This window comes from Solanum verrucosum, unplaced genomic scaffold (assembly GCF_900185275.1).
Source record: "Solanum verrucosum unplaced genomic scaffold, falcon-dt-bn FXZP01000049.1, whole genome shotgun sequence".
NCBI lineage: Eukaryota > Viridiplantae > Streptophyta > Magnoliopsida > Solanales > Solanaceae > Solanum > Solanum verrucosum.
The window spans coordinates 10,435,030-10,456,873 of NW_026020221.1; the positions used below are offsets into that span (position 1 = coordinate 10,435,030).

Sequence of the window (21,844 nt, forward strand, 5' to 3'; positions counted from 1 at the left end):
TTGAATTAAAAAAGCAATCTCAAATAACCAGAAAGCTCTAGTGACCATTCTAAGAATTGACAACATCGATGGTACTCCGATAATGTTCTTAGAGATTATACATTTTCAAGGTGACTACTAAAACAAAATATAATCATGAGGCAGAACACTAGAGCAATCAAGTGGTATACTCCTGAATTCATCTCATTGTTTTAACAAGTAGATTTGATCAAGAGGCTCAAATTTAAGCTTCATCTTCATTTTCCACAAACATGAGATCACACTTCACAGACATACACAAACAAATAAATGTAATATAAGTCCATAGAGCCAAATCAAAATAACTATATCTAGGCTAGATTTCATATTTACTCAACTTGCTTATTGAGAAGCAACATACTACGTGAAACAAAAGAAAAACAGAGAACCATAATCGAGGATGAAACATGGGAACAACATGACACTTAACACAATTGCAATTCAATAGTCGTACCAATTCAAGATATTGTTGGAAAATGGTCATGTTGTGGAAATGCGGGGAAAATGCTTCTCACTCATCTCATGTTATATTGTTATAAGATATACACATTTTTTATCCTTATGTATTCAAGTGTCACATTGATAATTTATACTATTGCATCTTAGGATGCAATTCAGATCAAATGAGGAAACAAACCTAAACAAATATGTCCATTGCTTAAATGTGAGGATGCGATGGAGCTGGAGGGATGAAAACAACCTACCAAGTCAATAGATAAAATGCTATACTGAAGATAAAATAAACTTTTAAGGAAAAAACTACTATCAGATAAGCATGCTAATGTTTTATACGATTAAATCATTCTAGACATAAAACAGCAAGAAATTAGGCCAACGAAAAAACACATATATATTAATGTATTTCAGAATTTTCTGAAGTGTTTCCCAAAAGACAATCATACATTATACAATCAATACCAGTGGTATCACCTACTCAATAGACTGAGAAATCTGAGGCTCTAAAACTCTTAATTATATTCAAAGTCTTCCTATACTTGGCAAGCTGATTTTCAATAAACATTGAACAATTAGCGTTTATTTACCTTAGTGGAGCTTGAGAAACCAATCTCCTTTACGGTAGTTTTAGAGAATCATAACAGAGCATCAGAACTCGACCCAAGTCATAACAGAGCAAAAGCTGAAAATTAACAATCAAGAAACCTAAATTAGTAAAAATATTTTTAAAAAAACATGCAAAATTTTGAACAATAAAACATCAAAAGTTATAGAAATTTTAGAGATTACAAAACATTAATTTTCTTTTGTATTCATGCATGGGTTGGGGTAAAAGGGGGGATTTGGCTTCCCAAATAGTTTCTTTATCCGAGATTTTTTAATTTTTTGTACGACAAAAACGCTCAAAGAAACCATTGAATATTGAACAAAATATTGACTTGAAACTCTTGGATAGCAAAGATTTGTTACATGAAAAAAGTGAATTTACCATTTCCGCTACTATTCGAAGAAAGGCTATAATTTTCCGCTACTGTTCGAACCATTCAAAAAAAATTGGAGTGAAGCAGCGATTTTGGTTGAAGCAACAATTAGTCTGATTTTGGATGAAGCTAATTTTGGGTGAAGAAATTTTTTGGGTAAAATAGATTTGTGTGATTTTGGATGAAGTAGGGTTTTGGGTGAAGTAGATTTGGGTGATTCTCGATGAAAAAGAGTTTTGGCTGTTTTTGGTTGAAAAGAAATGGGGGCAAATGAAATAAAGAGTGAAGGAATGAAATTATACTACCCGCCTAATTTGCCCATGTTATTTTAGTGTCGTTCTCTTATTCGTAGGAAACCTTAACACTTCCTATTAATTTTTCTACGGTTTTTAAAATTGTGGCTAATAAACCGTAGCTAGAACCCATTTTTTTGGTAGTGGTACCAACTATATATACGTCGATCAAACCAGTCATTCTAGGTTTATCTGAATCACTCAACCACAAAATTCGAAGCTCTGAACCACAATTTTTTTTGGTATATTACTGCTTAAACACTATATGACAACTTTAAAACAGTGAGAAATTAGAATTTACAAAAAAAAATGAGGCACGTGTCCAACTATATTGCAAGACATGCAAGAAAAAATTGTAAGCTCGACTCAATTTTGAACAGAAAATGGGGCCATGCTGGAGGACCACATGGATCATTCCCCTTAGAAGGCCATTGAAGAAGTGAAATTTTTTCTCTCTCATTCATATGGTGCAAGATAGAAATACATAAATTAGGAAGGAGTTTGAGTTAGTACTGTCTATTTAGACAAAAATGAGTCATTATTATTGATGAATTAAGATGAAACAAGACAAATGATGCCCGTGCACGGACGGGCCCAATATTTATCTAGATATCATTTTTTAAATGTCAATTTGAAAGAAACATTTACTTATGATCTGGATAACTAAAGCATTTTGAGTAAATATTTATTTACAGTACATTATTTATACATCGCATATATTAAGACAAGTGAATATTAACAATGTACAATATTGTGTGGGAATGGGAAATGACACCAAGAATGAGGTAACCAAATTTTCAACTCAAGCTAGCTATAGTATTGACATTGTTGGCCGGTATTTTATAAATAATTTATACACTAAATTAACACACAAATAAAAGAAAATGTCCTTGCCTTTCATCCCCTCAACTCTCTCTTAAAATCACAGGAACATGTAAAGCAACCAAAACCTTCCATGATCATGAACTTCTAGTTGTTATAATAAATAAGGACTACTAAAATATATATAGTGTCTCTAAATTTATACGACTTACTTTTCTTTTTAAGTTAATTTTTAAAAAAAAGACATATTTATATATTTAATAATAATTTAATTTTAAAATACTCATTATAGTTTATAAGACACAAATATCTGTCACTTAATTTAAATTATAAATTTCAAATAAAAGTCTTTCTTTTTAAACTTCATGCTAAATCAAATTAGCATCGAAAAATGAAATAATTAAAGAATACTCATAATTAAAAGGCAGTATAAAAATAGTAACCCCGCGACTTCCTTAACAATGACTACTGCTCACAAGTGACTTTCGTAGTCCACTATCTAAGAAGAAAACAATTAATGGAATTGGAAAACAAACTGTATACCTGAAAATTTCAAATTTGTTAAGCTATTTAGCCATGGAAAATGCAAGGTTCAATTAATAATAGTAATAACAACACAGATGGTTAAGAAGCTACTTTTTGAAATGTTCACATAATTCCCTAATTAAAATTCCAGCACCTCGAATTCATTAGAAATTCCCAAAATTGCATTTTTTTTGTTCATCTCCTTCTTCTACTTGTACTAATTAAGCGTCTTCATACATAATATTATTTCTTTTGGGAATAATATTCAATCAATTTATATAGAAAAAGGCAAAAGTGTGGTTTTTGGGTAAGCAAAGAGAGAAAACAAAGGATGAACATAATATAGGAATGAGCAATTTGGCATGAAAGCCATCTGTAACATTGAGATGGCAACCAAAACCACGGTGAATAAGATTGAGAATAGGACTATGAGTTGTAATGGTAAAACTGCCCTCAATAAAATAAATTTATGACCTAAAGCACACATGTTGATACTGTAGCGACCCTTCCGAAATAATATAAGCCAATAACTCACGAGATTTTTATGCATATATTGTACACTAGAACAAAAAAAATGACATAAAAAAAATATTACCAACTTCCAAGTACCCAAACTAGGTGGTTCATGCTTCACACAGTCATTCAAAATTAGTGGTAAATTTAATATATTACAAGACTTGGGCTTACACACCCCAAAAGAACAACACATAGAGTCATACTTATATTACAACCCATGGGGACATGATCAAATTAGTCCTCAAAATTCCATGTAAATATACAACACATAGATCATGTACAAATCCCAAGGTTTATAAAAAATATAGATGCCTATATTCAAATGTGATCTTCCTTAAGGCTCTCAAAATTTCTCACTCCAATGGCCAGCTTCATGCATCCACTCGCTCATTTCCTACGATAGAAACAACTATCGCTAAGCATATAGCTTAGTGGTGTAAAACTATAGGTTCGGAGCCATCAAATTCACAAAACTACCTTTCTCAAGTCATGGGCAGCATAATCGAACATAATAAGTAAATCAAGTAAACAATATATCAAAAGTATCAAGTTCGATATTTAGAGGTCCAATTGTCAAGAACTCTCATAGCACCATTTTCCAAGAGATTCAATAACAAGGCTCGCCCAATATGTACATCATGTCTTCACACCAAGCACAAACAAGTATCAAGAAGGGACGACGCCCTGTATCAAGAAGGGTCAAAGCCCAATAATCAAGAGAACCAAGAACCATATTAAAAATGGCTTTCTAATTCGTACTTAAAATGGACAACTTCCATACTTAAGACGAACTAAAAATCCAGAGTCAAAATGGCAAATGATCCAAATCAAGAGGCATTCCACTAGTGACAAAGTCACAGCCACAAGAAGGACAAGGTCCCAACAAGAGTGCCAGGTGATCAAACAATCCATACAAGTGGGCGAGTTACACAAGCGTCTTTAACTTCTCAAAGGATACCAATACAACAATGCAAAGCGACAAGAGTAACCAAGGTACCAAGATCAAATTTCAGATATACTAGCAGTTAAAAGAGTGCAAATACAATTTGATACAGAAACCTCAGTGCTTTAGCAAAGAAATAGTCCAATACAACTTCAAGAGTTCAAACCGTAGATCACAACGTATCAAGGTCCTCAACTTGTTCACAAGTATATACAACCTTAAAAAAATACAATTAAATAACTTCTTTAATTCCCAGAAGCTCAATAATATTGGTGTAAAACAGAATTATCATCACAAGTAAGCTTAGCCTGTACAAATACGACTATGCTACCAAAACAGTGATTCTGGCCAGCCTAGTACCTTATGTCGCAACTTAGCTTTGAAAAGGAAAACGGCAAAACTAGACTTTATAACCTTCATGAAAGATGTAGCTACACCTCTTAAGGTTGCAAAAAAACAAGAATCACCGTAAAATATATTTTTTATAAAAAGATATATTCAAAACACTAACAGCTGTCCATACAGGATTTCAAATTTCAAAATCTGGACAGAACTTGTCCTATGTTGCGTCCCATATTTCGATTCCATAACAGCTAAATTAGAGTTTTACATAAACATAAAAGTTGTAGGTCTACGAATTAGCTTTCCAAATCATATTTATTCACTGTAAACGGAGTTCTAGAGAACGAGATATGCATAAATTACCAAACACTACCCAGCTCATGAACAAATTTCGTCACTTACCAAAAAGAAGTGTGTGTCTCGAATCCCAGCCACAAGAACCAAGTTTTCTCTTGTGATTTTGAAGAACAATATATTTAGATATGTTTCTAAGGTTCTAAGGCTTGAGAAAACGAAATTACTAAAGGAGGGGTGAAAATATATAGTCAAACAAGTGATGTTTATCCCTTGGGCAGCTGTCCTTCAAAGGTGCTGCCCAAAAATTTGTGTGCTGCCAAAAATGCATACATATACACCTATATATATATATATCCCTCATCTCGTTTTAAAGTTATACATAATTCTAATTAGAATATTACCTAAACACCCCATCACAATCCCTTAAATTACGATCACAATTTATGTTAAGCAAGTTAGCAATTATCACAACATTTCAAGTTCCTAAAATGAGAGTAAAACATATTGTAGTAATTAAGCAATGGTAAATCGACATGCGACTCTTGGTTAATATTTAGGGGTGTTACAACTCTCTCCCCCTTAAAGAAATTTTGTCTCAAAATTTACCTTACACTAGTCCCGGAACAAGTTCGGATACTGGGTCCTCATGTCCTCTTATCTTTCCCAGATAGCTTCTTTTCCAGAATGGTTCCTCCAAAGCACCTTTACTAAGGGGATTCTCTTGTTTCTAAGTTGCTTTACTTCTCGAGCTTCAATTCGGATAAGTTCTTCATTATACGTCAAGTCAGGATTAACCTCAATAGATTCAACTGGAAGAACATGAGATGGATCAGAACGATATCTTCTGAGCATAGAAACATGAAAGACATTGTGGATCTTCTCCAACTCCGGTGGCAAAGCTAATTTATATGCAACTGGTCCAACCCTTTCAAGTATCTCATAAGGTCCAATAAATCGGGGACTAAGCTTTCCCTTCTAGCCAAATCTCATAATCTTTTTCCATGGAGACACCTTTAAGAATACTTTATCTCCCACTTGATATTCAATGTCACGCCTTTTAAGATCAGCGTACGACTTTTGTCTATCCGAAGAAATCTTTAGACGATCCTTGATAATATTTACCTTGTCCACTGTTTGTTGCATAATCTCAGGACCAATAAGCTTTCTTTCCCCAACTTCACTCCAACAAAGAGGTGTCCGACATTTCCTTCCGTATAGAGCTTCATAGGGAGGCATTCCAATACTCGATTGGTAGCTATTATTATAAGCAAATTCTATCAAAGCCAAGTGTTTGTCCCAACTACCCTCAAACTCCATAATAAAAACTCGAAGCATATCCTCCAAAATTTGTATCACTCTTTCCGACTGGCCGTCTGTTTGAGGATGGAACGAAGTGCTAAATTTCAGCTTAGTACCCAAAGCTTCCTGCAAGCTACACCAAAATCTAGATGTAAACCTTGGGTCTCGGTCAAATACAATAGACATAGGGATACCATGTAGTCTTACAATCTCATTAATGTACAATTCGGCTAAACGGTCAAGTGAGTAATCCATCCTGATTGCTAAGAAGTGAGCACTCTTGGTTAGCCTGTCCACAATCACCCATATTGCATCATGATTTCTTTGGGTACGAGGAAGTCCAGAAACAAAGTCCATAGTTATTCTCTCCCATTTCCATTTCGGCATCGACAAGGGCAGTAGTAAACCAACTGGGACCTGATGTTCTGCCTTTACTTGTTGACAAACCAAACATTTGAAAATGAACTTTGCAATATCTCTCTTCATACCATTCCACCAATAATGTTCTTTGATGGTCTGATACATCTTTGTACCTCCAGGATGCATTGCATATGGTGAAGTATGTGCTTCATTCAGTATTTTTCCCCTCAAGTTGCCATCATTAGGGACGCATAACCTGTTTTGATAAAATAAGACACCATCCTCTATTAATATAAAATCAAGCTTTTCCCCATTTTGAACTGCTCTAGTCAATTTTACCAGTTTCTCATCTATCTTTTGTGCTTCTTTCACCTGTTCAAGTAATATTGGCTTTACTTGCAAATTAGCAATAACTGAACCGTTTGAATCAGGTGCAAAACATTCATGGCTCTTAACTCAAGAAGTAAGGGTAAAGGACTCAAAGAAATGCTTGCAACAGATTTTCGACTTAAAGCATCTGCAACCACATTGGCTTTACCTGGATGATAATCAATCGTGCAGTCGTAATCCTTGATGAGTTCAAGCCATCTACGTTGTCGAAGGTTTAGCTCATTCTGAGTACCCAAGTACTTTAAGCTCTTGTGATCAGTGAATATATGACATTTCTCTCCATACAAATAATGCCGCCATATTTTCAAAGCAAACATTATAGCAGCAAGTTCAAGATCGTGAGTAGGATAATTCAATTCATGCGGTTTTAATTTTCGAGAGGCATAAGAAATAACCCTCCCTTCTTGCATCAAAATGCATCCTAGACCATTGTGAGAAGCATCACTGTATACTACATACTCTTTCCCTTCAATTGGTAGAGTAAGTATGGGCGCTTGAGTCAACAAGGATTTGAGAGTTTCAAAGCTCTCTTGGCATTTGTCATCCCAAATAAACTTTACTTCCTTCTGCAAGAGCTTAGTCAAGGGAGAGGCGATAATGGAAAAGCCTTTCACAAATCTTCTATAGTATCCTTCTAAGCCTAAGAAACTTCTTACCTCGGTTGAACTTTTGGGAGGTCTCCATTCCACAACTGCTTGTATCTTACTAGGATCCACCTTCACACCTTCTGCTGATACAACATGTCCTAGAAACGTCACTTCATCAAGCCAAAATTCACACTTGGAAAGTTTAGCATAAAGTTCATTCTCCTTCAAAATTAGCTTTCCAAATCATATTTATTCACTGTAAACGGAGTTCTACAGGACGAGATATGCATACATTACCAAACACTACCCAGCTCATGAACAAATTTCGTCACTTACCAAAAAGAAGTGTGTGTCTCGAATTCCAGCCACAAGAACCAAGTTTTCTCTTGTGATTTTGAAGAAAAATATAGTTAGATATGTTTCTAAGGTTCTAAGGCTTGAGGAAAACGAAATTACTAAAGGAGGGGTGAAAACATATAGTCAAACAAGTAATGTTTATCCCTTGGGCAGCTGTCCTCCAAAGGTGCTGCCCAAAAATTAGTGTGCTGCCCAAAATGCATACATATACACCTATATATATATATATATATATATATATATATATATATATCCCTCATCTCCTTTGAAAGTTATACATAATTCTAATTAGAATATTACCTAAACACCTCATCACAATCCCTTAAATTACGATCACAATTTATGTTAAGCAAGTTAGCAATTATCACAGCATTTCAAGTTCCTAAAATGAGAGTAAAACATATTGTAGTAATTAAGCAATTGTAAATCGACATGCGACACTTGGTGAATATTTAGGGGTGTTACAGATACCCTCACTCACTACAAAAAAGGTGTGAATTACATGGGGATTTTCCTGGGGATTAGTATGAAAATCCACATGAAACTTATTTTCCTGCAAATTTTCATACTAATCCCCAGGAAAATCCCCATTTAATTCACACTTTTCTTGTAGTGACTCTTCTAATATAGTAAAAAGATATGACCTTATTTCATTTTTTCTACTTCCTTTCAATGGGTTTCAACTTTTAGCGGTCAAGTATTTTAGACCGTTAATATTAATTTTATATGATTTTAGTCTTCTTGATCATATATTGTTTCTTTGAAATTAGCTTATATTCGAAGTTCATTAAAGAACTATTCTTTCCTTAGTGTGAAATATTGGGATAGTATCTCTGATTTTTGGTTTTTTTAAATCTCTTCTTAATGTTTATCGCTGCTATTTATGTTTCAAATTCAAAAATTTAATTGAAGAGTGTGTATAAGCTAAGAATATTTAAAATTGATTTAAAAATTCATATCATGTTGATTAATGCACGAGATACACATGTGACGCACGTGTGATGCACATGTAACACATGAATTGCACGCATGTGACGCACGAGATAGACATGTGACGCACAAAATGCACGTGTATTGTAATGCACGCGTAACACATAAAATGCACGCATGTAACATACGAGATAGATACACGCGTGACACAAGAAATGCATGCACTTGTAACCCATGAAGTGGAAACCTTGTCATTTCAACCCAAGATCTTCGTGGGAGAGTAACCAATAATTTTGCACCGGAGAATTAATGAGCTTGGTTGTGGTGGCTTTGGAGGTTTTTACAATGCTATAACTGAAGATTAAACTCAAATTGTAGTGAAGAGAATAGAATATGTGATTATCAACTGCAAGACATTATTGGATGAATTCTAGGCAGAAATATATGTGGTTTCCAAGGTTTAGTTTCACTCTTGGGTTACATACTCCATTGAACAAGGAAATAAGTTGCTCGAGAGATAGATCACCTGCGTAATATATGGCACAACAGAGCTTCACCCCAAATCATCAAACATTCTTTTAGATGTGTCTATTTTTTTCAACTTTGTATAAGTTTAAGTATCTACTTGTGCACAAGTTTACAAAACAATCACAAATTCCTATACATAAATTAACACACACAATCCAAACATTTATTTTTATCTCTCTCTCTCTCTCTTTACTCTTCTTCTTCTTCCATTAATTTAAAAAAAAATTAAAACACATTTTTTTCAGCAAAGCCTTTGTTGACTCCTTAATCAATTTCCAAGGTGAAATTACATGTTTGTCCTCTGTGAACGTAGCACCTACTGCAAACCTTAACATGTATATTCCACCCACTATTGTGTGTGCCATGTAAATTCAACCCGTCGAATTATCACTCTCAAGCAATTTCTTGTTTAAAAACTCAATGTACCCCAGTTCATGTTTCTTGTTCGGGTTAAATCGGAAGCACACGAGTGAAAAACGTGGTGGCACGACAACATCAAACCTCGAATCAGACCTAATGTAGCTCTGAAGATTGGCTACGCCATAACTACGCATGACGAACCATAATCGAAGAGACATGAACTTTCGTCCCGTACGAATTTTCTAGTCTTTGTTATCAACCATCGAGTCATATTCGGATCGTTTATTACGTAAGTACTCAGGATTGGTGCGCAATGCCTTGATTAACACTCTTGGTTCTTTCAGTCACATGTAACAACAATCTTAGTAACTTAGTAGTCATTTATGTGGGCTTAGGCTTAACGAGTGCGCTCGTTCAATTCCATCGAGATGTTGTCTAAACTCTGGACATATACACGCGTTGCCTCTATAAGCAGCTTCCACATGTAGCCAAATGTTAAATTCCTCTGCCAGCTGACCTAGTTGGCTGAGAGGAGCAACTGTTATTGTGGAAGTGGTCCCAACATTAGCACAGAGGAAAAGTGGGACCAGTCCAGCAGTAACATCAACTTCAATAATTCCACGTAGGACTACAGGAGATAAAGCGAAATCGCTTTCAATAGAAATTGGTACCGCACTAATATGTCATGGGAAATTACTAGCTACTTTGGCAGACTTTGTTATACGTAAAATGCGTTTGATCAGAACTGTATACTACAAACTTTCCGATGTAATCAACGCCTAAATTCTCATATTCGTGTTGATTAAAGTAATAAGACATATTAGACGTACGAAAGATACACATGTGGTGCACTAGATATACGTGTGATGTACGAGATACACGTGTGACTGATAAGCTCAAACTACACCTCCCTAAAGAAGTATAAGCGATCGTTATCAAGTAAAGAACCCAACTTGTAGGTTGGGGTCGATCCTACGAGGAATATGGTTTAGACTTAACTTTAACTTATGATTATATTCGTTTAGTCAACGTATTTCTGAGACAAGTAAGTAAAGGGGGGGAGGGGGTTGTGTAACAAATGACTGATTTTTGTTTAGAGAGCAAGTAAGCAGGATTTGAACTTTAGTTGTTATCAATGAGAGAAGGAGACTAGGGTGTATGTGTTCCCCATAAGCTCATAACGCAGTAATCCTAGTAATAGTAATCCTTTCCTAGTGTATCATATGCAAAGTGGCAAGTTATGTATCCTTAAGTCCTTGGTCCGGCAAATAGAGAATTTCACCCCGCACCTTGGTCCGGCAACGTGTGTATAATTTACTAACCCTTACCTTTACCTCATATTAGACATCACATCAATGTATGGCTTAGTTTTCACCCTTGAACCAATTGACATTAGACTATTAGATAGTATCACACTAAATCTATGTTGATAATTCTTTTCTTATTAACTACCTCCTTGGTCCGGCAAGTAACAACAAGGCGAGTTCTAGCGTTGGCCACCGTTAAAAAGACTTCTAAACGAAAGAATTATCAATGCATGCAACAACACTATTCAAGAATTACTTATTTACTATTCATACTTTGTTGATCGTTCATGGTTCCCATAACCCTAGTTGTTAATTTAGTTACCCATGCTAGTAAGAACACAATTCATATTTTTAGAAAAAGAATTCATGAACTTACGTAATGAGTAGAAGAAACCCAGAATCTCCAATTGAAATTCAAAGCCAAAATTTTTATAAATCGAAAATAGGAAATCAAATTGCTAATGTTTGCAAGTTAATTCCTAAGAACACACCAAGAACTAAAGTTAAACAATAGTAGCTAAACTCCAAAAACGAGGTTTACATACCCTATTTATAGAAAATATTATCCTAAACAAAAAGGAAATGAAATAAGGAAATAAAACTGCTGAACGGGGCTTCAATCGACGAGACTGACTTCCGTAGCCCAAGACTTAGAACTTTTCCACAGAGGTTGGAACCTTCAACTTTTTGATGCAAATGACAGACCTGCAGAATGGACCGTAGGTTGACCTACGGTCCGTGGGTCCCCTCTCGTGGCTCCACACTTAGAACTTTTCATCAGGTACTGGAACTCAGACTTTCTGATACAAATGACGGACATGCAGGATGGCCCGTAGGTCGACCTACAGTCTGTCAATGGTCACCGTGGTTCCACACTTGGTCAAGACTTCCCTGATGCTCCATCTACGCCACCAACCTACGGAGTGTGATTGGACCTACGGTCCGTAGGTGACTCCTTCTGCAGAATTTCAGTTAATGTCTCTCTCAACCTCGTCCAAGTCTATTTCCTGCAAATATTGCACAGTAATCATTAGTTCTAATACAAAATGTCCCTAGACACACACAACTCTTAAGTGAAATGTATTAAAAATACTGTAAACTCACGGTATATCACACCCTCAACTTAAATTCATTGTTTGTCCTCAAGCGATGCACTAAGACTCTAAACGACACTTGTGTAGAAGCATACATTTAAACTCAAGCTATCACATGGAATTCGATCCCAACTCTCTTTTCTAGTGCAAATCGTTTTTCTTAGACTCAACAAGCTAACTAATGCGAATCAAAATATGACAAGGATCGACCAATAGACACACAACATACATTTTTTCATAATCACCAAGGTACCAACTTTCCAACAATGTCACTAGTGCCATTACTTCAAACAAAATCCTTTTTCACACAGAAGATATGAATTTTAGAGTTTTAGGATTTATTCAACACTCATGCTCAGAAGTGACTTCAAGTACAGTTAGTGCTCAATACCATAGGCTTGCCCTTATTTTCACTGCTTAGACTCTCCAAACTAGTTGCTAGGATCACTATAGGACTTTCTTTAGCTTGTAACGTAGGCTCAGGGTTTGGTGTGGTACATTTGGGTACTTTTTAGTAACTTTCTGCCCTCCTTAACATTACATTGGCTTTTTACCTCTTCCTTGACCTACTTTTAGCAACTTTTCATCCCATTTTCTTTCTTTTCTCTTTTCAACCAAGGATTTGAATTTTGACTTTGTGACACTTGTTTATCTTTTCTTTTTCACTTTATTCATTTTCTTTCACTTTATTTTTCTTTATTTATTTTCACACTTTCACTTATCACATTCTTTTTCCTTTTTCGCACAAAGTCACATATTCTTTCTTTGTTTTTCTCTTTTCAACACAAAACTCTTTTCAAACCCTTTTTTTTATTTGGTTTCCTCTTTCATAGCCACCCTCAACTTATGCATTAGTTGAGGTGCACAATGCCCGATGTCGAACTAGGGCCAAGATCAAGGTAACTTTTGGCTTAGCCACCCTCAACTTAGGCTTTTGGCCTAAGTCAAGGTGCACATTCCCAAGGAGGGACCGGGGCCAAGACAATATTTTAAGGGAAGGTGAGTTAGGTGAATCAATAGAAATGGTCAATTTTAGGCTCAAATATTGGATCAAAAGGGAATAATTCTACCATTTGGTTAGATCATTTTAGGCTTAAGTGGACTAGTTTGAATAATGACCTATGATCACTTCCCACTTCTAGCCTAGATTATCCTAGCAGGACCAACGGGGTAATTTCTAGATTGGCACAAAACTGTCTCAACATTCAACTATCCTCACACACTCTTGGCAGCTTGTTTCATTATCAGATTACCCAATTCAAGTTTTTAGCTTAAGTCATGAGGTCAAATCGGTTCTAATCATGACACATTTAGATCCAACACATTCAACTGATCAAGACTATAGATTCAGAATAATTCAACAACATTTTTGGATAAGGATCATTTTTATCATGCTTTTCTTTCATGCCATCATGCTTTTGTTTTTCACTACTCCTACACATACATTCCTACACACGCCGGTTCAACAGAAATTAACACAGTCTCTTAGGAGAAAAGAACACAGGCAAGAAAACCCCAAGAAAGGATTATGAGTTGGGTTACTCAGACTTCACCCTATAAGTCACAATCCATTTACCCCACCCCCAACAAAATAGAGTGCAATTGTCCCCAATGCACAAAAAGTAAAGAATAAAGGATCGGGTGAAGCAAACCTGTGGCGCATAGCGCTGAAGACCTATCAACAAGCGGGTGGGTCCGATTTCTCAGAGTCCGCTGGATCAACAATTGGGTCACCCTCATCAACCGTCTCAACACCCTCAGTAGTGTTGCCAGCAACTCTCACCGAACCATCAGTAGTGCGCACATCAACCCTCGTCGCACCATTAGTAGTACTCACACTACTAGAGGCACCAACTCCTGCCTCCCTAGCCAGCTGCTGGTGCGTCTCCTCATAAACTATGGATGCCCTCCGGGCCACCTCAATATTTTGGCGCTCCCTCTTGCGAGCTCTCTCAGTCTCAGTATCATCAGAAGTCCGACTAAAGCGGGGGCGCTTCCCATCATGGTGGGAAGGAACATGCAGCAGCATCTCATCTCCGAATAATGCATCCAACATCGTATTATCAACTGGTGCAACGGAGGCAAACTCGGGATCAGTCTCTGGAGGAACAAGAAGTTCAGTAATATCATCACGGAGGCTCTCTACCTCCTTTAGGATAGTGGTCACATCATCAGTCGGGGCCAGCCTCTCTAGGTTTCTCAACTCAAAAGCATTCAGGCGCTTATTAATGGCCTGGACCATAAGATCCATCATGTGCCCCATCCGCTGCTCCGTCCTAGCCTCAGACTCGCTATAGAACGTTACATCCATGGTCTTATAAGCTGCAGTAGGGTAGCCATCTGTATCTCGAGCTCTTGGAATCAAGCTAAGGTCACGGCAATAGACCCTGAAGAGTTAGCGGCTCTGGAGGAGTTAGGGGGATGGCTAGTGGCTGTAGAATGGGAAGTCGGGGGATTCTCAGTAGGGGCTGGAGGGGCTGGATCCTCACCCTGCATTTGTTCCACATCTGCAACCAAGTCTGCTCCCAGTAGTGGCACCTCAACCTGCGGCTCTCTACGCGGTGAAGACACATTGGCCTCATCTCGAATCAGGCCTATATCCAAGGTCTTGGTCGCTTGAATCAATTTATCACAATGTCAAACCAGCTCTCCAGAATCCCTGCACAGCTGAAAAATGAGGCATGAGAAAGGGTAGGTGGTGGTGGCCTTGAAGGCCCTCTCGTGAATCTCTGCATTAATCATGCGGGCAAAATCCATCTCAAACCCAACAACTAGGGCTGCCACTATGACTTTGCGGTCCCAAGTAAGAACATTGTCTGTTTGTGTAGGAGACACCCTATTTCTCACCAATAGCTAGAAGAATTTTTATTAGACATTACATCAATATATGTCTTAGTTTTCACTCTCGCACCAATTGACATTAGATTATTAGATGGTATAACACTAACTCTGTGTCGATAATTCTTTTTCTATTAACTACCTCCTTGGTCTGGCAAGTAGCAACAAGGTGAATTCTAATGTTGGCCACCGTTAAAAAGACTTCTGAACGAAAGAATTAACAATGCATGCAACAACACTATTCAAGAATTACTTAGCTACTATTCATACTTTGTTAATCGCTCATGATTCCCACAACCCTATTTGTAGATTTAGCTACCTATGCTAGTAAGAACATAATTCATATTTTTAGAAGAAAAATTCATGAACTTACGTAATGAGTAGAAGAAACCCAGAATCTCCAATTGAAATTCAAAGCCAAAATCTTTATAAACCAAAAATAGGAAATCAAATTGCTAATGTTTGCAAGTTAATTCCCAAGAACACACCAAAAATGAAATTTAAACAATAGTAGCTAACCCCCTAAAACGAGGTTTACATACCCTACTTATAGAAAATATTATCCTAAACAAAAAGGAAATGAAATAAGGAAATAAAATTGTTGGACGCGGCTTCAATGGATGAGACTGACCTACGGACCGTGGATTGACCTACGGTCCGTAGGTCCTTTCCGTAGCCCAACATTTAGAACTTTTCCACGGAGGTTGGAACCTTCAACTTTTTGATGCAAACGACGGACCTGCAGAACGGTCTGTGGGTCCCCTCTCGTGGCTCCACACTTAGAACTTTTCATCAGGTTCTAGAACTCAAACTTTCAGATACAAATGACGGACATGCAGGACGTCCCGTAGGTCGACCTACGGTCCGTCAATGGTCACCGTAGTTCCACACTTGGTCAAGATTTCCCTGATGCTCCATCTACTCCACCAACATATGGAGCGTGACTGGACCTACGATCTGTAGGTCACCTCCGTACATGACTCCTTCGGCAGAATTTCAGTTGTTGTCTCTCCCAACTTCGTCCAAATCTATTTCCTACAAATATACCACAATAATCATTAGTTCTAATACAAAATGTCCCTAGACACACACAAGTCTTAAGTGAAATATATTGAAAATATCGTAAACTCACGTTATATTAGTGATGCACAAAATGCATGTGTAACACGTGAATTCCAAGCATGTAACACATGAGATGCACATATGATGCACAAAATTCACGTGTGATGCATGAGATACACATGTGACACACATAATGCATGTGTAACACACAGAATGCACACATGTAATGCACGAGATACACGTGTGATGCAAGAAATGCACTTGTAACACATGCAGTGGAAACCTTGTCTTTTCAACCCAAGATCTTTGGAGAGTAACCAATAATTTTACACCAGAGAATGAGCTTGGTCGTGGTGGATTTGGAGGTGCTTACAAAGGTGTAACTGAAGATGGAATTCAAATTGTAGTGAAGAGAATAGAATTTGTGATTATCAATTGCAAGGCATTGGGGTGAGTATTGTCCAAGTCCAACGTATGACATTTCAAGTTTATTGATTAGGATCTCTGACAGTGCAATGTCCAACTAATTCAGTCATAATACAAATGCTCTTGTGGATATCTTCCTTCACGTCAAGAGTTGTGTGTCCAACTAATTCAGCCATAATACAAATTCTCTTTATCTATAATAGAGGCTCTAAGTTCAGGCTTCCCAGAGAAAAACATGTCTACTCAAAGTTCCCTTCGGGATAAATTCATATATCAACACCCTCTCATTTCCTTCAATGGAGTAACCCAAGAGTGAAACTAATCAATAGCGATGTCAAACCTTGAAAAGCATATCTAATTCTGCCTGATATTAATTCAATGCCTTGCAATTGATAATCGCAGATTCCATTCTCTTCAGTGCAAATTGAATTTCATCTTTAGTAACACCTTTGGAAACAACTCCAAAGCCATCATGATCAAGCTCATTCTCGGATGCAAAATTATTGGTTAGCCTTCAAAGATCTTGGGTTGAATTGACAGGGTTTCCATTATTTGTAGTGCACATCTTGGGATATTCTTCTAAGACAATAGTAACTGAGTTTTCTCGCGTTTTCCTACTCTTGAAAAATAAAAAAGTGGAAAAAATTAAGATCACAAACACTACACTCACAACTATAATGATCATTTTGGTAGCCGCCATAGTTACTTTACCAACAAGACGAGCATATACATCTGTAATGACTTTCACACTATCCTTGAATTTTGGCAACGGTAGATCAAAATTGTTCCCACTTAAGTTCAACAATCTCAAAAATTAGAGCTCTAGTATGTTTGTTGGAATTGGACCATGCAAACTATTTTCTTTTGAGTGAGTATCATCAAGTTCTTGCTTTGTAGATTAACTACTACTATAACCTGACCTTTAGGGTTGCAACTGATTCCTTATTCCAAGGGCATGTACATAGATCATTATCGGACTATTCCAAAGCAAGTTTGAGTGTATAATTCCAACCACCAAGACGATCTAATAGTGTGTTAACTTGAGGAGCAAAAGGAATACCACGGGGAGTTGAATTAACTAAAAGAAATTAAGAATTCGTCCACTGAAAACATTGTCTTGAAGCCATTACAACATAAGTTGATGCATAGTACCAACTATATATACGTCGTTTGAACCAATCATTCTAGGACTATCTTAATTACTCTACCACAAAATTCGAAGCTTTGAACCACAAATTTTTTTGGTGTATAACTGTTTAAACACTATATGACAGCTGTAAAACAATGAGAAATTAAATTTCCCAAAAATATTAGGCACATGTCCAACTATATTGCAAGATATGCAAGGAAACATTGTAAGCTCACTTAAATTTTGCAACTCAGTCAAAAAAAGTGGCCATGCTGGAGGACCTCATGGATCATTCCCCTTAGAAGGCCATTGAAGAAGTGCAAATTTTCTCTCATTTCATATGGTGCAAGATAGAAATACATGAACTAGGAAGGAGTTTCAGTTAGTATTGTCTGTTTAGAGTCATTATTATTGATGAATTAAGATGAAAAGAGATGACCTTATTTCATTTTTTTCTACTTCCTTTCAATGGGTTTCAACGTTTTAGCTGTCAAGTATTTTAGATGGGTAAAATTAATTTTATAGAATTTTATTTTTCTTGATCATATTATTTCCTTGAAATTAGCTTATATTCGAAGTTCATTAAAGAACATTTCTTGCCTTAGTGTGAAATAATGTGATAGTTTCACTAATTTTTTGTGTTCAAATCTTCTTGATGTTTATCGCCACTATGTACTTATGTTTTAGAGTTGATAAATTTAATTACAGTGTGCGTATAAGAATGTTTAAAATTGCTTCAAAAACTCGTATCGTGTTGATTGAAGTTATAAGTCATATTGGACGCATGAGATACACATATGTTGTACTAGATTTACATATGATGCATGAAATATACGTGTGACATACAGAATGCATATGTAACACATGAATTGCACGCATATAACGCACGAGATACACATGTGACACACAAAATGCATGTAATAGAGTTGGTGGCCAAAATTTAATCCTTAAAGTAATTTCTCAAGTATATTAGATAAACATAGTATCAGCGTGCATCACATGTACAACTCGTGTGTCGTATGTGCATTTTGTTCATCTTACGTGTAGCTTGTGTCAATTAGTACATAATATATCTTTAAAAATAAGATATATATTGTTATACACCACGTGAAGTGTATATATATATATATATATATATAGTGGTAGACTTAACTAGTTGGTCAAGAACATTCAGAACGTGTGACATTTCAGCCTTATTGATTAGCATCTTAGGCAGTGCAATGTCCAGCTAATTCGGCCATAATACAAATGCTTTTGTGGATATCTTCCTTCACGTTGTTTTATTTAAAAAGAAACGGGTTTTAGAGTCGCCACTTAATTTTTAAAGGAAAATTATTTTTCAACAGATTAAGACAGTAAATCAATTGAAAATAATATAAAGGAGGTTCGGGGTTCATATTAATGTTTTAGGAAGTTTTTGAAAGAACATAAAACATCCGCTAACTTGCGGTTATCCGGTAACTAGCATATTTGACTAATTATTTAAAAGAGATAAGCATACTTGAATAAATTAGGAAACAAACAACATGAAACTTAAAATCATTTTTTAGGGGAGAGGAAAATACTATAAGGATATTATTTAAATAAAATATTCTAAATATTCTAAAGTCAAGTAGAAAAATAAGTGCTTACTTAATTTTAGAAAATTAATTCAGAATGGTTATCCTTTGGGGAAATAAATTTTAGAACCTTAAAATTTATAGCAATAATAAAAAATTAAACAAATATAAAACAATAAAAATAAAGAACGAAATTTGGGCCCAAGTCTGGTTTATTTCCGTCTCGGCCAGTACTTGGGCCTAAATTCATTTCTGGGCCTTTGGCCCACTTTTCCTGTTCTCAACTAAAGATCTTGCTGAAAATTTGAAATGGGCCTCAATCATAATTTTTCATCGGGCTCTAGGCCGACTCTTCACCTAGAGCCCAATGAAAAATCGGGATTAAGGCCCATTTCAAATTTTCAGCAAGATCTTTAGTCTAGAACAGGAAAAATGGGCCAAAGGCCCAAAAAATAAAATTAGGCCCAAGTACTGGCCCAGACGAACAGAAACCAGACTTGGGCCAAAATTTCTTTCTTTATTTTTATTGTTTTATATTTTTATTATTTGCTAATAATTTTAAGGTTCCAAAAGTTAATTCCCCAAAGGATAACCATCCCGAATTAATTTTCTAAAATTAAGTAAGCACTTATTTTTCTACTTGACTTTAGAATATCTAGAATATTTTATTTAAATAATATCCTTATAATATTTCCCTCTCCCCTTAAAAATAATTTTAAGTCTCATGTTGTTTGTTTCCTAATTTATTCAAGTATGCTTATCTCTTTTAAATAATTAGTCAAATATGTTAGTTACCGGATAACCGCAAGTTAGCGGATATTTTATGTGCTTTCAAAACCTTCCTGAAACATTAATATGAACCCTGAACCCCCTTTATATTATTTTCAATTGATTTACTGTCTTAATCTTTTGGGAAAAAAATGGTTTTCTGAATTTTCCTTTAAAAATTAAGTGGTGACTCTAAAACCCATTTCTTTTTAATAAAACAACGTGAAGGAAGTATCCGCAAGAGCATTTGAATTATGGCCAAATTAGCTGGACATTGCACTGCCAAATATGCTAATCAATAAGGCTGAAATATCACACGTTCTGAATGTTCTTGGCCAACTAGTCGAGTCTATCACTATATCTATATATAGGTATCGCAATATCATCTTCAGAATCTTCACATTCATCATCATCTGCCTCATTTTGTTTGTTCAGCTCGTGACATAACTTGATATTGGCAAGTTTTAAATTACCATTATTGAAATAGTAAACAAACAAAGTTAGATGAGTAAACTATAAACAGATAAGTAAATAAACAAAATTTTCGATAAGAGAGGCTTTTCATTTAAACTAGAAATGGGCACAAACTTTGGCCATGAACAAGGGCCATTTAGCCTTCGTAAAACATCACGGGAGAATTAAAAAACTTAAAAAAGTAAAATTTGCATAAAGGGTGGGTCTCGGGCCTTTTACGGACTACCACCGTTTTTTAAAACAAACATAAACACATGTCCTTTCTACAAATATTAACGGGGAATCAATAGTGGTGTGGAGGTCCAATTTGGCACTTGCTCCTCCGGCTCACCATCACGAATCCTCGATGTCCCGGCCTCTTCCTCGATGATTGTGTCAACTTCCTCGAAAAGTCCCCAAATTCCTTCCCCGAGACAACCATCATTGACATACTCTCGCACTCGAAATGACTAGTACAAGTGAGGTATCAGCCTTGACAATGCTTGATCGGCATTCTTGTTCATCATTTCTGCCTCATCATCATCTGTAGGGACGTATCCCAAATCATACTTTGCTCCTCTAGCGAAAATTTAAATAGGATCGATGATTCCTTGACAATGTTTCCCCAGTCAGAAACCTGGTTTGAAACCGCTACGGAGCATGACAGTAGTTATCATCTTATAGACTAAAGGCATAAGGGACTATGGAGCCAAATCATCACCAATGGCATTTACCAGCTCCACCGTGTAGAAATCACAACCTATGGAAACTTCATCAACAATCGGTGCATAGCCATTGGTATAGCTTCCTTCACCATAAATGACCAATTCATGGTTGTTCCAGATGAACTTCATCAATGGATGGAGGGTGGAAGGCACAGCCCCGGCCATATGAATCCACGGTCTTTCTAGGAGCAAGTTGTAACTGGTGTTGATATCCAGTACCTGAAATTCCACACTAAATTTTGCAGGACCCACCTGAATTTCCAAATTCACTGCTCCCAACGTATCTTTTTGTCCTACATCACAAGCCCTTACATTGACTTGGTTCTGGCGAACCTTTCCCAAGTCAAAGTTTAACTTCTTCATAGTTGAGAGTGGACAAATATTGAGACCAAACCTGTCATCAACCAAGACACGATTTAAAATCTTGTCCCGACATTTAATAGTGACAGGTAGAGCCTTGTTGTGAATTGTGCCTTCAAA

At 36.3% G+C, this 21,844-nt stretch overlaps 1 protein-coding gene and 1 pseudogene across 1 annotated transcript in view; both read right to left on the reverse strand.

The window, feature by feature from the left end:
• LOC125831174 (ethanolamine-phosphate cytidylyltransferase-like) overlaps positions 1 to 21,844 on the reverse strand; it is a 912,135-nt gene that overhangs the window by 455,953 nt on the left and 434,338 nt on the right. The window lies entirely within an intron of this gene.
• LOC125831532 (tryptophan decarboxylase TDC1-like) lies at positions 8,550 to 10,822 on the reverse strand (annotated as a pseudogene).